This window comes from Ammospiza caudacuta, chromosome 3, assembly GCF_027887145.1.
Source record: "Ammospiza caudacuta isolate bAmmCau1 chromosome 3, bAmmCau1.pri, whole genome shotgun sequence".
NCBI lineage: Eukaryota > Metazoa > Chordata > Aves > Passeriformes > Passerellidae > Ammospiza > Ammospiza caudacuta.
The window spans coordinates 46,292,577-46,309,191 of NC_080595.1; the positions used below are offsets into that span (position 1 = coordinate 46,292,577).

General features: G+C 43.4%; 1 protein-coding gene across 1 annotated transcript in view; it reads left to right on the forward strand.

Annotated features, from left to right (window-relative positions):
• Positions 1-2,207: 2,207 nt before the first annotated feature.
• Positions 2,208-16,615, forward strand: part of DISC1 (DISC1 scaffold protein) — a 187,109-nt gene continuing 172,701 nt past the window's right edge. The window contains exon 1 of the mRNA XM_058801566.1: positions 2,208-2,259. The gene's annotated coding sequence lies outside the window, so the exon portion shown is untranslated. The remainder of the gene's footprint in view (positions 2,260-16,615) is intronic.

Sequence of the window (16,615 nt, forward strand, 5' to 3'; positions counted from 1 at the left end):
CCCCCATAGAGCTGGCCTTTTACAACCAATTTCTTCCTGATTGATGGGAGCCAGCACTGACATCACTTGAATCAGAGGCACTGCAGCAAGGCTGAAGGAAGAAGAAGGATGTGTGGCTATTTTTGGCCTGTGAGGCACAGCTGCTTGCTGTCTTCTCTCTCAAGTCAGGAAGGGCACAGACTGGAGCAGGAGGTCAAAACTCTCTTAGCATGTCCTGTATTTCTTAGTAAATGGACTGAAACCAGAGAAAATCAGTAGTATGACAGTTGTTAGATAAACCTGGGCTTTTTTTAGCAACTTTTCTGAATGTTGTGAAAACTTCCTTGTGCACAGGATGATGTATTTAACTCAAAATTGCATTTCCTGCATCTGAGAAGGAAGGAGCATTCTTGAAGACTAGGATGGATGGAGGCCATCTGGAAAACACTGATTTAATGTACATGATTAATATAGGGGATGTGATGATTTATGAGTGAAGAAGCAGATTTAACTTTACTAAAGTTAATAAAAGCTGTAGTCAGTGGGCACTCATAAGCTTATATAAAGCCCGTAATTATGAATTACAATAGAAATAAAACTGTCACTAGAAAAATACTGGGATAGCAAAAATGATGTATGTGTTAACTAGGGAGGAGAAGATACACTGGAAATGGTGGAGGGCTAAAATTACCTAAAAACAGGCAAGGGGATTTTAGCAGAAATTCATGTTGTTCCAATGATATGTAACACGGAACTCGTTCACCACTTCCCATGGGCAGGCAGGCATTCAGTCATCCCCAGGAAAGCAAGGATCCATCGTGCATAAGAGTGAATTTGGAAGAAAAATGTCTTAAATTTGAACGTCCTCTCTTCCTCCTCCTTCCCCCAACCATTACTGTTGGGCATGACATCATGTGGACATATGGTTTGGAATATCCCTTGGGTTGTTTAGGTCAGGCTGTCCCAGCTGTGTCCCTTCCCAACTTCTTGTATACCTCAGCCTGCTCATTGGCAGGGCACTTCAAGAAGCAGTGTCAGCACTGCTAAAGCATCCCTCTTTCTGGCAGGGCTCACAGTCACATGGCTCTGGGACCAAGCAATGCCCCATATGTCAAAACCCGAAAATAAATTGTTTTCCAAGAGTTTATTTAGGATATATATTTGTTATTGTGCTGGGACCTGTGAGGTGGAGGCCATATATCTGTAAGTGTAACATAGGTTGTGTCCTTCACCAGGGGTGAACAACCCAAGGTATGGGGTAGGGGCTGAGCTGATGGAAAGCAACTCTGTGGAGAAGGACCTGAAGGTCTTAGTGGACAGAAAGCTGTCCGTGTGCCATGCCCACATTCATGTGGACAAGAAGACTGATGCAATCCTGGGATGCATTAGGAAGAGCATTGCCAGCAGGTAATGCTCTTAGCATTATCTGCTGGCAGTACCAGCTGGAGGGGTATCCTGCCCCTCTAAGGAACCCTGGTGAGGCACATCTGGAGTGTTATGTCCAGTTGTGGGCTCCTCAGTACAAGAGAAACATGGAGCTCCTGGAGCAGGTCCAGTGGAGGGATACGGAGATGATTAAAAGACTGGAGCATCTCCACTGTGAGGAGAGGCTGAGGGAGCTGGACCTGTTCAGCCTCAAGAGAGACAACTGAGAGGGAACATTTTCCATGTTTTTAAGTATCTGAAGGAAGGGTGCCAAGAGGACAAGAGGCAATGCGCAGAAACCAATGCACAGAAAATTCCACCTGAATATGAGGAAGAACTTTACTCTCCGAGCACGGGAACAGTTTGTGTGAAGACGTTGTGGAGTCTCCCTCACTGGAGATACTCGAGAACCATCTGGACACAATTCCATGCCATGTGCTCTACGACGACCCTGCTTGAGCAGAGAGCTCGGACCGCTGTGGTCCTTTCCAATCTGACCGATCAAGTTTCCTCTCCCGCCCAGCTTAACGCTGCAGACCTGCGGGAACAGAGCCCGCACAGCCTGGGACCGCTGCGCGGCCCGGAGCCCGGCGGGCCCGGGTTCGCTGGTGCTGGGCCGGCCGCACCACCCTCCGCCGGAGCCGGAGCCGGAGCCGGGGCCGGTCCCGCCCGCCGCCCTCTCCCTCCCCGGGGCGGTGGAGCTGCCTGGAGCCCGCCCCCGGCGGGGAGTGGCCGGGCCAGGGCCGCTTTCCGCCGGCTGCGGGCCGGGGCCGGGGTCGGGCGGGATGTGGCGGCCGCAGCCCCGGCCGGGCGGGACCGACAGGCGGCGCCGCGGCGGGGACGCGGCGGGCCCAGGTGAGCGGGGCCGGGGCACCGCGGGTGGAACGGCGGGGAGGAAGGGAGGAGGCGGGGAGTGCCCGGCCGGAGAGCTCCGCAGGAGCCCCTGAACGCGCGGGGGGCTCGGGGCACCCCCGGCGGGGCCGGGGCTGGGGCTGGGGCCGGCAGCGCAGCTCCCCGCTGGAGGGGCCGGGCGGCTCCACTCGGCTGGATACTGCCCTCGGGCTGGGACAGCGGCCGCTCTTGGGAGTCGCTTTCAGTACGGGGAACGTGCAGTTGTGTGTGGGTTTGTTTTTTTTTTTTTTCTTTTCAATGAAGAAAAACCCCACACGGATCTTTCCACGGATCTTTCATTTCACATTCCGCAAGTTTTAGGATTCTTTTTTTTTTATTATTATTTTTTAAGCCCCTGGTGATATTGACATTTATTTCACAGTTAATGTAGTCTAAGAAAGGGTCTTGTGACTTTGAGATAACGTAGCTATCATTTTTTAACTCAAAAATAAGATGCTTTGATTTCACTTCAGCCTGTGTGGGCACAGTTACAGTGATACAAAGCCATTAATGGTTTATTTAGCATGGTTTGTTTGTTTATTTTTTAAAATAACCGACTGCAAAGAGGGAAGTAATGGTGCTCTTAGAAAAGTCACCTACGTTATGTCTCCTGTCCTGGCTTAAGGAGGAAAATGAAACCTGCCTTCTCAGCGGACACTCTGTGTGTATATGCTTTTATAAATAAATGAATCTTACAAGACCATGACCTCTAATGCGGATGAACTGCTCTCCTTTTCTCTCAGAGCAGTGGCAATCAGCTGGTCTGAGCTAGGGCTGCTCTCCTTATCAGCAGTGATACTGGCAAAAGGCTGGAGCCATGGGGAAATTCTGGAAAAAAACACTTCACCTTTCCCAGGACAACTGGGAAAGAAAGGTGTATTTCTCACTTGGTGCTGTCTTTTGGGTTGTTTGGGATACGTGGTTCTCCCAGCTCCATGAGTCCACCAAGACTTTCTGCAAACACTTCAGTCATCCTTGCCAACAGTTTAATAGAAAACGGCTCATTCCTGTTTTGGTAATCCATATTAATCTTTGTGTACACTGCTTGAGTAACTTCTTGCTATGCTTTTGAATTAATTATGCTAGCATTTTAAGAGTTCTGCAGTGAACTGCTTTTATAATAAAGGCACTTTTATAATAAAGGTGCAAAATATGCTGCAGAAGGTATAACAGCAAGTGCTGCTACTAATTAGAAGTAATGAAGGTTTTTAAAGAAATGGGTGAAGTTCCCTGGGATGCATTATCTCTTGTTTCATCCTTTCCTGTTGGTTCATTTACTTGTTAATTTGCTATTGGCCTTACAGTAACTCCTGAAAATGTGACAAGTTCTACTTATTAAAACTTTTCTTAGTGTTTAAATACTAAAGTCCCTTTAATAATGTTGTGTGTTCCTCCATCTTGTTGCTGAAGTTGAAATTGTTTTCGTTCATTCTGGGAAAGCATTGACAGTGGTTTTCCAGTTGAAGCCCTATTCATGGGGCTTCTAGGCCCTTATGAAACTGCAAAGTAGGGGTGTTTAAAATAAATATTTGATTTAAAAGAAAAAAAAGGCTGAGTTAGAGATTTACAGTTGCTTAAAATATTGGGATCATGGGAAATTGAAGGAAATGTACAAGAACAACCAAATGTTTATGTGCAGTGTTTTGTATACTCGAGATTAGGACCATATCCAATATGTCTTTTTTTTTCTTCCCAGTGCTTGACACTATCAGAGTTATCAATTTTCTTTATAGCTCTCTTTGAGATTGGGCACCAAAAATGGCACGTTCTCATACATGACATTGAAGATTACAGTGCAGCAGCACTCTAAGAAGCAGTCAGAGGCAAGTAGTGTATTGCCACTGGCTTCCTCCCTCTTTAAATTTAGGTAAATCATCCTTTGTTCTCTTCATTAAAGTGAAGTCAAAACTTTGGGCCTAAGCTGCTTCTGGTGGAATTGTAGTGGGTTCGTGTAAGAAAAGAGGATTTATTAGCATCAGGATAAATTAATTGTGATGAACGGGAGGACAGAAAGCACTGCAAACAATGTTTTGTACTGACAAAAGCGAAAACCCTAAAGGTTAATTCTGACTTTGTTCCCAAATTAGGCACACTTGGTTAGGCTTTTTGTGCTTGCTGTGGCTGGGGCCTTTGATTAGCTACTGAACCAGCTGACCTTTCAAGTGTGATTTACTCGAGTGTTGGACGCCTCATGGGCGCTCCTCGGGGGTTACGATTTTTTCTTTTCCCATTTTAGCCTTGTGTTTCTTTGAGCAAACCCCTCTTTCTAATTGAGCAGAGACAGGCTGTGACCTTTTCTGGTTTTGGCCATATTGCATATGAATGATTCCTGTGGAAAGGGGTTTTCTTACCATAGTGATTTCCAAGTTCATCCTTAGCATCTTGTGTCTCTTTCCAGAAAGCCGCCCTTTCATGCCACGTCATTTAGATTAGGATTGAGCCCAGGGTGTGTTGTAATACTATTCAATATTCTTGAAGGAAAACTGCTGCAAAACCCTTATGTATTCGGAATGAATGCGCCCTTTGTGAACCAGCAGTCACACGAGGGAAATCTTCGCCCTCTGGCACTGAACAAAGGCTGCTGTTCCTATTTTAAGCATGGTAGTATCCTTTTTTGAAGGTGTTTCCTTAATTCTGTGTAGTGTTAACTATTTAACACACCATGTAACTTCCTTTTTTCTTCTTCTTTACCATATAGGTGTGGATTCCATTAAGAGCTCACCTGAAAAATGCTTTCAGGGAGAAATACCAAGCCTGTAAGCTACTGATGCTGTGGAAGCTAGGATCCACTATGGGTACACTTTGTTTGCTAAACATGAGTTTTCTGTATGGAAATTGACTTAGCTATTGACATGGAGTTACTTCCTTATTTATTGATGCTGAGAATGTGAAGTGGCTTAATGAGTAATTTGAAGTCTGCAGGCAGAGGGGTGAGATCATGTGCTTGCCTGAAGTAGGATTTCTTTGTTCGGTGTGATTCCTTTGGGACTTGCAGAACTTGGATTCTGCCTCCCCTTTGTATGTACTGTGAAATGCTGCTCGCTGTGTTTCAGACCCTCCTTCATCTCACAGCCAAGCTTCCTTCCAGAACACCTCTTATTATCTCTGTGTGATATATTTCTAATTGGTACCCAGCTGTCTAATGAGTATGATCAATGGTGCTTTCTGTTTTTTCTCACCACCTCCTCCCTTCCTCTCTTGTTGCCTTACAAATAGGTCTCTTAGTCGTGTCACGCCCATGTCAGGGTAAATTGTCTTGTTACTCTGCTCTTTTTGCCCTCTGTCACTCTGTTTATTTGTAACACTGACAAGTGTAAAAAACCCCCAACTAAATTAGACTTTACCTTCAATAGTAAATATTTACTACATAAACAGCTGTGTACTCAGAATAAGAGATGGAAAGTGGAAAATATGTTTTCTTAGTACTGCTTATTTAGCTCCTTTAAAGTTGTATGCACTACCTGTGATTATGGATTGAATGAAAGAGCAACCAAGTCAGAACTGCAATTGAACAAAAATTTGTTAAACACACTGTATGTATGCTTAGATTATAAAATCTCCTTGGGAAGGAGCTGTGTGGGAAAAGTGGCTCCTTGAAATTAATTGCGGAATGGATGTGGCACATGTGACCTTTCTCTGTTCTCTGCAATGGCTAAAGAGTTGGTTGTTTGGAGGGGTTTAATGTGCTCTTGTTGAAAGTTTTCCTTTGCGGGGCTGAGAGGTCATTGGGGCAGGAAACCATTACAGAGGAGAATCTCTTAGGAGAGACTTTGAGGCAACCTGTGGAGTGAAAAGTCAAGAGGTTGATAGTGAGTATTGTAAAACTAAGTAAAATGAAAGGGTTAGTATCTGTGAGAGAGGCAGATACCATTAAAGGGAGTTGATACCATTAGATACCATTTTCTGAATTGTTTTACAAGTCTCCAGATCTGTGTAAGGTGAGGCATGTGGCACTGGTGTAGCTTTTCAACACCTTGCTTAATGTTGAATAATAGTACTAATGGAAAATTAGAATCAGATCATAGTGATGCTTTGAATGTGTCTGTAGATAATGAAGTTTGTCATTGGCTTCACTACTTTATTGATTAATAGGGTGAGCGCCACAGTCCCTAGCTCAGTTCATTTGACAGCAACTTGAGTTTAAATCATCAGTCTGATCATGGTGAAAATCGTCAGACTGGTCTGAAAAATATGCTTTAAACAATAAAGGAAACAATTTTTAACATCTTTTTGTTTTGTTTTTGGGAAGCCATCAACTCTCCAGAGAGTGTGGGAAGGGGAAGAATAGTTTTTTTGTGATAATAAACTGCTTTCTTGCTGTTTTAGTGGGATACTTCAAGTAATTTGTTTCTGTTACAGTGGTAAGCATTCTTCCCACTGACACAGCAGCTTGGTCTCATGGGTTATCATTACTGCAGATATTCAGGCACTTGGAGTGGTGCTGGGGAGAGACTACTTGCAAGGCCAAATGCTTACAGCCACAGGCTTTTTCCTTTATGTTATGGCTATATAATTCTTGTGGTTGGTTGTTCCCCTTCCTCCACACAAAAATGTTCTACTTCAGGGAAACACCATGAGGTTCAAAGGAAGGAACATCCCTGAACCTGTTCAGGGTGGTAAATTGAGGTAGCCTCAGCTCCATAAAATACCTGACTTTTTTGCTGCAAGAGCTAGGCTGATCATATAAACCTAATTTATCCCTGTTGTTAGAGAGTATGTCTCTGGGGACAAGAGCTTTCCATTCTTTGTTAGGATTTTGGACAAAGATGGTTACTGAGGCAAGAATGAGGTTGAATTTCATGGTGCTGGTCTAAGTTTCAGGTGCTTCCTGTTGCTAATGGCCCGTGGAGATCATGGTGATGGAAGGAAATGGGCAGCCCAGCTGTTTGCTGGGGCTTGGCTTTTCCCATTTAATGAGTAGTGCATTAACCCATCAGTATTTGCATTAATAGCTCAGGCTGAGCTGTGGCTTTCCTGGCTCTGCTCCTGGAGGGCCATAGGCACACCAGTCTCAGGAGGGTGTGACACACATCTGCTGAGTTTGGTGATATTTTACATTGCTGTAGTAGGATTTCCTTGCTGTTAACATCTTGGTGGTGGGAGCAATGTGGGTAGGGTGCTGATGTCTGTGCTTCCGCAGTGATGGGGGGTCTTAAGGGCATGAAGTGCTCGTGGATGCCTTGGATGGTCCCAGGCTGTGCTGCCACTGCAGCGGGACAGCATTGTTTTAGCAGGGCACCATGCTGAAACTTTGCTCCTGTGCTGCCAGAATCCTTGTTTAGGAGAGCGGGACATTTTAATTTGCTCAGAGCAGTGAAAACCTTGAGGAGACCCTCACTGAAATTGTGTAAGAAGGATCTGATTACTGTTGCCTGGGGTGCAGAACCAGAGCAGCTGATCCTCTGTGTGGTTTTGCTCCCAAAGCAGTTAATAACCAACAGGTATTGTGTTTCCCTTTCCCCTGGAGGGCCTGAACATGGTCATGGTGAGAGAGCTGCTGCAGTGTTCCCACGCTTGTGGCTGCTGGGGACTTGTACAGACTTGGCTGGGAGAGAAGGGCTGCTCAACTGAATGGTTTCCTCTGAGCAGTCTGTCATAACTGGATGTCTCCTTCCTCTGGGAATGAAGATTGGGGAAAATCCGGTTTTGCCAGGGGTCTCGTGTTGCTGTAAGCTAAGAAAATATCAGCTTCAACTTCTTTTTTTTTTGTATGCACTCAGCACTAGCAGTAGGATTGAGAATTTTCCTACTATGCTGCCAGCTTTTGCCAATGACAGAATTTTCCATGGGATAATCTGTTCCAGGGCCAAGTTAGGATCTATTTCATGTTAGCCAAGGAGATGCTTTCTGCCCATCTTGAGTATAGCTATGATGTAGACTTTCAGGAGTAGATTTGTTACTGTCTTTTCCTTTGTGAGGTAGGACTGGCAGGTAAAAACCAGCATTGCTGTTTTGGGAAGAGTAATCCATAGGACTTCTGATTGCCCTTTGTGAAACTGACTGGCTTGCCCTGTTGTACTTCAAGGCCTCGTGTTTACCTTCTAGAGTGAGGTTAGTAAGGTTTTCTACCTTTGGGTTAAGTAGGCAGTGTGGATTTATGTCATTCACTTTCTGAGTTAATTTCATATTATTTTTAAATAATTTATCATTGTTATGAGTAGTGAGCGTGGTGTGTAGCAGCTGTTTTGCTGTGTTTCTGGTGAGTTTGGCATGACACTGAATTTCTTGATGTGAGAGTCCAGACTTTTCTCCTGGATCTGGATGTGCATGCACTTCTTGTGTTACTGCTTTGTGTGCTGCCATACCCTAGTGAAACTTTTGTGTGCTTTGCCTAGGCATAGCACAGTTGGAAGTTGGAAGCCTGGGCATTAAGTGTGACCCTTGCAAGTTTAGATTGGCTGTGGTTTTAACGCTGAGAGGCCGGTATGGCTCTTCAGTGCAAGCCATGAGAAGTACATGGGGTTGCTGTCTTTCCTGCAGGTCTCTTTAGAGTAATTGTTCTAGGTGTTAGCTGGCTAAAAGTGATCTCTAATGGCTTGGAAATCATGATACGTCAGGGAAGGTATAGGTTGGATATTAGGAAAAAAAATTTCACTGAAAGAATAATAAAGTACTGGAATGCTGTTCCCAGGGAGGTGGTAGAATCACCATCTCTGAATGTGTTTACAAAAAGACTGGACATGGCACTTGGTGCTATAGTCTAGTTGAGGTGTAAGGGCATAGGTTGGAATCAATGATCTTAGAGATCTCTTCCAATCTCATTATTCTGTGATATAAAATTCAAGAGGAGTTTTTAAAAGGAGGGTTACAAGGCAGGGGGCAAGTAGGGAATAATACCAGGAGTAATAGTAAAATCAAGCAGACCAGGTGAAGACAATGCAGAGGATATAAGGAATTCTGGGTACACATTTCTGGGTACATACACAGCAGCCTGTGTACATATTTTGAGCACCAACTTTGCTAAAAAGTGGAAGAAGAAAGAGCCCCCTCAAATTTCTACCAAACCAACAAAGAGAAGATACAGAAATATCTGTGTTTGCTACTTAATTCAGTCATAGATAACATATAGATCTCTGGCACAGTTTTGGCTGCCTGATAGGTCTGTGTGGCAGAGTGTTCAGGCGTGACTTTTTACATGCTCATGTCATAATCAGACTTCATGGACTGAATAGGGTAGAGGAAGTATTCCCTGGGCAGAAGTGGTCTTTCCCCTCCCTTTGCTGGGAAATTTGTGAGACAGGCAGGTTTTGCTGCAGCTGTTTAGATATGATGTTAGTTTTTTTGTGTGTAATGCCCTTGGCACCATTTAAGGGATTATGTTTTTGAAAGGCAAGTGTCTTCAGAGAGTTGTAGGCTCACAGATGGCTCCATCTTGTCTTCCAGTTGGCAAGCAGCCTAGGAATAATATCAAAATAATTTTTAATACAGCAAAGAGAAAGGCTTGCCAATGTTTGTACAGCCAATAAAAAGCCTCAGTAATAAAGATTTTGTGAAATAACTGCAGTAGATCAAAGTGACATTTAAGTGATGCTCATGAGCATCATTTAATCGCCAGCTAACTGCTAAAGGCCTGCTGCTGAGGAACAATTGGAGTTCCTGTGCTGTTCTGCTTTATTGTATCTGTCTTGCTTAAGGCCCTGACCATCACCAAAGCTTGTAATTTCTCTCTCTCTGTGTGAGTGATGGATGCTTAAATGCTGTTTGAGAACTTATTTATTTCTAGTATTGAACTTTATTCTAAATTTTATTTATAGAAAGTGAGCTGTTTTCAGCTTCCAGAATGGGATGAAACTATTGTTTGCTAACTTCTAGTGACTCCTTTGTGGATTTATAAATCAGAGAAGTTGCTTTCTTTCAAGGTTGGATGCATCTCCACAGAAGAAACTCTTGAACTTCTGTTGTGGGTATAGTTAACTAGTGAAATACTGCAAATCCTGAGACATGTATTTAAATCTTAGAAGTATGTTAGGATAGTTTGGGTTCAAGGGAACCTCAGATGGCGTCTGATCCAATTCCCTGCTGAAAGCAGGACTGACTCTGGGGTTGTCAGGTTGCTCAGAGCTTTTATCTTGTTAGGCCTTGAAAACCTCCAAGGATATTACAGCCTTTCTGTTTCACTTCTTGGCTGCCCTCAGGGTGAAAAAGTTTTTCTTTGTATCCAGTTTCCTATTTTTAGTTATGCCCATCTCTTTCTTGTCCTGCCTCTCTGCACTGCTGCGTATGGATTACTGTCATCCTCGCTATTGTTATGTGCCCTCTTCAGAGCATTGCTACTAGTTGAGGGTAATTAGAGTAGTTTCTAACATTTTAGAAGTCTTGGAGTAGCACACTTGCATTCTTTGATTTGCTTCCCTTCCTACAGCGTAAAATAGCACTGTACTTACTGAGATTTACTGTTGCTGCAAATGTGTCTTTATACCCAAAGAGGGCATTCTAACCTTAAAGATGTTCTTAGTTCTGCCTTGCTGGCTTTCTCTGGTACAGTCCTTGCTTATGACTCAGACTTTAAGGTAATTTAAGACATTTCATATGTTTTTGTTCAGTGGAGCACTATGACAGTTTTATTGCTCAGAAATGAAAATCTCAGTCTTCTCAATATCTCTCATGGTTTTGTTGTCACCTCTTTGTTTTTTAAGGCTAGTCATGCAAGGTGTTCCTGCTCACAGAGGGCTGGAGAGAGAGGATGCTTTCTAGGTTGAGCAACTATGGCAAGTACGTTCAAAATACTGTGAAAATACTGTTTTCCTTTCTGCCTAGTCAAGAAAAGATTTAAAAGGTTTCCAACATAAAAAGGTAGCACTGTTTCACTCAGTAGTTAAGGAGCCTGTCAATTAACTATCTATGTCTATAGACTCTCTTAGTGGATTTACTTGATACAGATATTTTATAAATCTATTTTCCAGTCTCAGATCTCAGACTTGCTTAGATTTGGGGTACAAAAATGTAGGTGCAAGTTTTCATAGTCAGAGTCCTCTAAATATGATGTTTGTATTTACTTCATGTTCCTGGTGAAAAATGTAAGTTAAACCTGAGGTTTCCAATAAAAATTCACCAGACCGAATAGCATTATTGCAGGATCTGCCTCAAGGAGACCTGCAACTCTAAGGTTTGATAGCTTAGATTATATAAAGATAAAATTCTATCTGAGTGCTGCTTTTAAATGTCCAACCTTTTCCACGAAGACAGGAGTTTTAAAGGTACAAAGCTTTAGGTGTATTCTGATAGTGAAAATACTCAGCTGTCTTTCAGGAGTCCTGTGTTAGTCCTTTGTTCTGTCTTGACCATGCTTTGTGGCTGGCATAAAGTTATGTAGTTTCTCACATAGTCTGCTTCAACCACAAAGCAAATGCATCAGATAACTGCTGTACCTCAGAACTCATGAGATCAAATGTCTCTGCAATTGCTTTGCTTTCCTGGAAAGGAAGCTACAGCAGTTCTGCCTGCTGCTTCTTAATAATAATACTTGTCAGGAGTATTGTGTGTAAACCTGAAAGAAGCAGAAGAAGTTCCTAATCACACAGGGACCTATCCCAAATACCTGAAAGGGATATGCAAATATGAACTACCTCACACAGGACCCTGGTGATCCTGGATTTTGAATTCAGGTTTTCTAAAGCAAATAATACTGCTTTAGAATTGGAAGTAATGAGTTAACAATCTGTATTTATTCTGGAAAACTATCTGAATGACACTCAAAGTTTTCCTCTGCCAAGCTTTTTGTTGCTGAAGCGGATCTGTTCAGGTGTGTGTGTGTTTGATGCCATATGGTACATTCTGCACCTTCTTTATCCACTTAAAATGCTAAGATGGATCTGGAATATGTTGACCTGCAAAACTGTTCACTGGCTTACTCTTTTAATACAGAGAATATTTTTGAGAGGTATGATTTTTGTGTTTACTTTTTTTTTGGTTTTAAACTTGAAGTATTTTGCTGAAGACTGTTTCAGTGCAGTATCCTGCAAAGTCCCTGGACCCATGAAACAGGCTGTGTCATATAGGGGGACAATTTGTTCGAGGATTAATGCTGTGCTTTCATTTACTTTGATATTAAAAGCAGATGGGTAAGGTTCAGTGAAAGGTGGCAGATACTGTGTGTTTGTACTCGGGTAGTAGTACTTATGTGAATCACAAACTGCATGTGACAGAAATATGTTAAACTTCTGGCACAAGTCTGTGCTTTTATTAAGCAGCATAGACATGTGTTAGTAAGAGTAGCCTGTATTATTAGCTAATGTATGTTAGCCCAGGGAGAATGTCAGAGTAAATTGTGACAGGTAATTGTCTTGATTTCCTAGACGTGAATAGCAGTGATTTACAGTCAGGGGAAAGAAGCTCTCACAAGAGTGTTTTCCTTGAGATGATCTCTGAGGGGATGAATGGAGTCAGTGTGCCTTTAGAGTGAGGTTTGGTTTAGATTGTCATACAGACTCTGTGTGCTGTGAAAGATGTAAAAGAAAGCCTCAGCCAAAAAGCTGAGCAACTGGAGGGGAGCAATGAAATCATTGAACACTGCTGGAGTGGGGCTGGGCTTCTTTTAAATGCACCTGGGGAAGCCCAGAAAATTCTGAGCCCTGCTGATGGGCAGTATAAAGCAGGAAGGCTCTCCACCTGGGAAGGGATGGGGTGGGCTGGGGAGGTGGAGGGCCTGGAAGCTCATATGAGGAGGATTTCTGGGGGTAAGTTGGGACATGCTTGTTTGCTCTTGAGAGAGAAATGCTCCAGCAGGGAAGCTGGAGGGAGGCTTGCGCATTGGGGTCATCACCAAAAGGAGAGATTGGAAAGGAACAGAGAGGCAGAATTGTGGAAATTAGTATTGGGAAAGAGAGTATCTCTCTTTGGCTTGGAACACTGTTCGGGAGCTTTGTGGATGGTTATTGTTCTACACTGTGAAGTGTGAACCTGTCCAGAGTTTTTGTCAAAGCTCCAGAGCAACAATTGGAAAGATTCTGGGTCAACTCTCTTTTTCACTTGAGGAGAAATGAGCCCTTGGTTTGGAAGGAGCCATGATTGAAATGCAGTGACAGTGGAGGCAAGGTTTGATGGGAACGGTGGAAAGCATGTGCAGTGTTGGTATTAGCAGAGTTGGGATGGAGACAAAAATGAGTGAATGACAATCAAAGTAGATTCATTAGTGTTGGTGATGTCCTCCCTCAGTCTAGGGTGTGACTGGCTGCTGCTTGACTGTATTCCTTGATCCTTGTCTGCTTCTGGTGGTCACGGCTTTTGGAGGTGTGTGAGCAGGCTTTGCTCCCATGTAGTCTTTGATGTGCAGTCCTGGTGTGAGCTGCATGGGTTACTCTCAGCTCCTGCCTGAAGCTGAGCAGGCACTTGCTTGGATATCCATGTTCCTGCCATACCTGATGTGGGAAGTTTGGCCTCTAATGCCAGGGCTCCTAAATGGAGAAGTATGGAGAACTAGCTGTCTAGTGCTGGTGGGTGCCTCCTTTGAGTGCTCTCCAGCTGCGTAGCGAGGCCTTCTTAACCTCTGTATTGATAGCTGTTGTCCCTCTGTGCTGCCACATCTGCTAAATTCTGTAGTTCAGTGCAAATACCTTCTAGAGAGAAACTATTCTTTCCTGGAATGTTAATAAAAAAAAAAAAAAGATATCTGACTTGCTCTAGGCAGAGTGACTTCTGACCCACTCTATTTAGAAGGAGCTCTGATTGTTAGTAGTGCTCTTGCCTGTGGTTAGTATTCAGCTGCTGTTTCAGCAATCCCTGCTGCAGTATTTCTTCCATAGCCTGTTCATAGGTAATCTCAGAATTTCATCTGAACAACCTACTTTTCTCCTCTGTGCTAGAGGAAAAGGATATAGCTGACGTCTTCACTTTTGTGTTCTGGGGCCCAGTAAAATAAACTTCCAGCTTCTGTTTTGTCTGTGTAGAGCCTTGGGTAAGGGTTGTAAAGGTCAAGCCGTATTCTCAGTGAAGATCTCAAAAGGGATATCATGTGTGTCTTTCCCACTTGCCAGTGAAGGTCTCCAGGGGAGCTGCACTCTGCTTGCTAGAGCACAGTTTCACCCCTCCCAGGCTGTAACATCTGCAGGCTGATGATGCTGAGCAATCTGCTGGCATTTGGTGAGGACTTGCACTGACTGAAGCTGCTTGTGCAGGCATTGAGGACAGGAGGGCGGTGCTGCAGGCTGTGCCTCGTGGGGCCACTGGAGGATCTTCATCTCGCCACTCGCAGCAGCAGGTTATTGTCACCTGCCAAAGGTACAGCTCTCACAACTGCTGCAAAGAGCAAAGAATACCTGACTGCAGAAATTCTGTTAGAGCTTAAAGAGCTGCAGGGCTTCATGTAAAGCCCAGAGGTTTTGTTTTCAGGGGAGCAGGGGGAGGGAGCAGCACCACTTTGCTTTTCTCCTAGCTACGAGTCGACCTCGTGTCCTGTGCATTGCTGTAACTGCAGTTGTGTTCGTGCCTGGCTTTTGCACTGTCTTGTATTTAATCTGCATCCTGAGGTGCTGTTCTTTCTGTGGGAGTTTGGTACTCAGCTTTCCTGATGTCCGGAGCTCCGTTCTGTCTCTGTTCTTGCCTAGACGGCATGGACATTGCATCTGACAGCCTGTCTGGGGCTACAAGGTGAACTTCCTTCAGCAGGCAGAGGAGGAGCATTTGTCCTGGGACTTTGATATAACATTATAGAGCTAAAAGCCTTCTGACTCCTCACCCTTGGCAATATAGGAGCTGCCACGTTGTTTTATTTTCATTATATGTGATCACTACTGAGCTGTTAAGAGAAAATTACTTTCTATTTCAGTAAACTCAATTCTGGTTTCAGACTGACTGTGCATCAGATGCTTAATTTGGAACCCACTCTCTTGGTGAAATTAAAAATTCAAATCTCCAAGCTGGAGCATTCAAACTGTGCTTGAATTAGAAATTGACTGCTGTCAATGTGCTCTCACACTTCATTTTTTTTTTAAAATTCCTTCATCCCCTCCCCCCTGATGAGTTTTATATTAGAGTCTTGCTGTAGATGATCTGACTGAGCAGAAGTAGTGGGAATCCACACTGTCACTCTGTAGACAGAGTGATGAAGGAGAAGTGTGGTGTGTTAAGTAGACCATTTTTGAAAAGGACTGCTGTGTGCTGATTTCATAGTTTCACAAGTGTTTGGTGGAATGATTTTATGGGATATGACTGCAAACTCATTAAATGTTGTTTGCAAATTAATTTATGACCTAAGAAAACTACACAGTTACTATGCAACTCCTTGCTCCCCTATTTCTGTGTAATATTTAAAGCTGTTGTCAGATCTTGACTAAAAGAATCAGAGTGTTCTCTCCACTTAAAACATTTGCATGGACTGCCTCTACAGACTTTTGTATTGAAAGTGAGAACAAAAGAGTTATTCCCCGGGAAGAACAACAAAACTTACACCCACACCCCACCTCCTGACATAAGTTGTGAATATGCTCTGTAGGCTTGCAACTTGTGTGTCCATCTGCCTCTTTGGAAAGTGGGTAAATTATTCTCAATAACTTAACTGTAAGTTTGCCCACAGGTTTGATAAAAATTGGGCTGGATATTTTTGGAGAAGTGTCTTCTGTTATTCACTATGCTGAAGGCACCCAGTGCTGGTACTGGCTTGTTTTCCAGACCTGCTTGTGTTCATCCTTGTGATGTTTTGTTGTTGGTCAGATGGGCTGACGGGATGTATCCCTGAGCTGGGTGTAGGGTTAGTGATGATGACTGGGGAGCCTGGGAGCTGTTCTGTCAGGCAGCTGGTGGTGTGAGTTTGGCAGCTCTAGCTGGCCAAGGCAGGTATCAGTGCGTTGTTGGGTGAAATACATCCATGAATTGTGTAAGGAGTTTTGGAGAATGGTTGGGTTGAGGCTGATCAACCAGAGATGAATTTGGAAAGTGAGTTCTAGTAACAAATGTGTAGTAAGGGAAAGGGTGATTTCTCTTATTCCCCTGACTGAATAGGTGATTGTTACTGACATGGGAAATGTTTGTTATTTACCAACTTACTTTTTGGTAGACTTTTTTTTTGTCTTTCTTAGCATTAAGGCTAGACCAGGTTTAAACTGTTTTTTTATTTCTTGAGGTGTGAAAAATTTAATATCAGCTGATGTGATTCTAATTCTAGAGAGAGGTGCTGTAATTTCATCAAATGGCTTAAAATGAGTTGTTGCATTAAGGAGGTAAGTGGCTTGATTGTGACAACTCAATGACATGCATTATGGGAGTGTGTCAATAAAAACACAATTATTTAAACCTTGGCTAAAGAAGAGCATTCTGACTTTTACAGTGCTCTACTCTTTGAAGTGCTTTTTAGTGGAGAATGGAAACTGATGTGCATTTAATGACC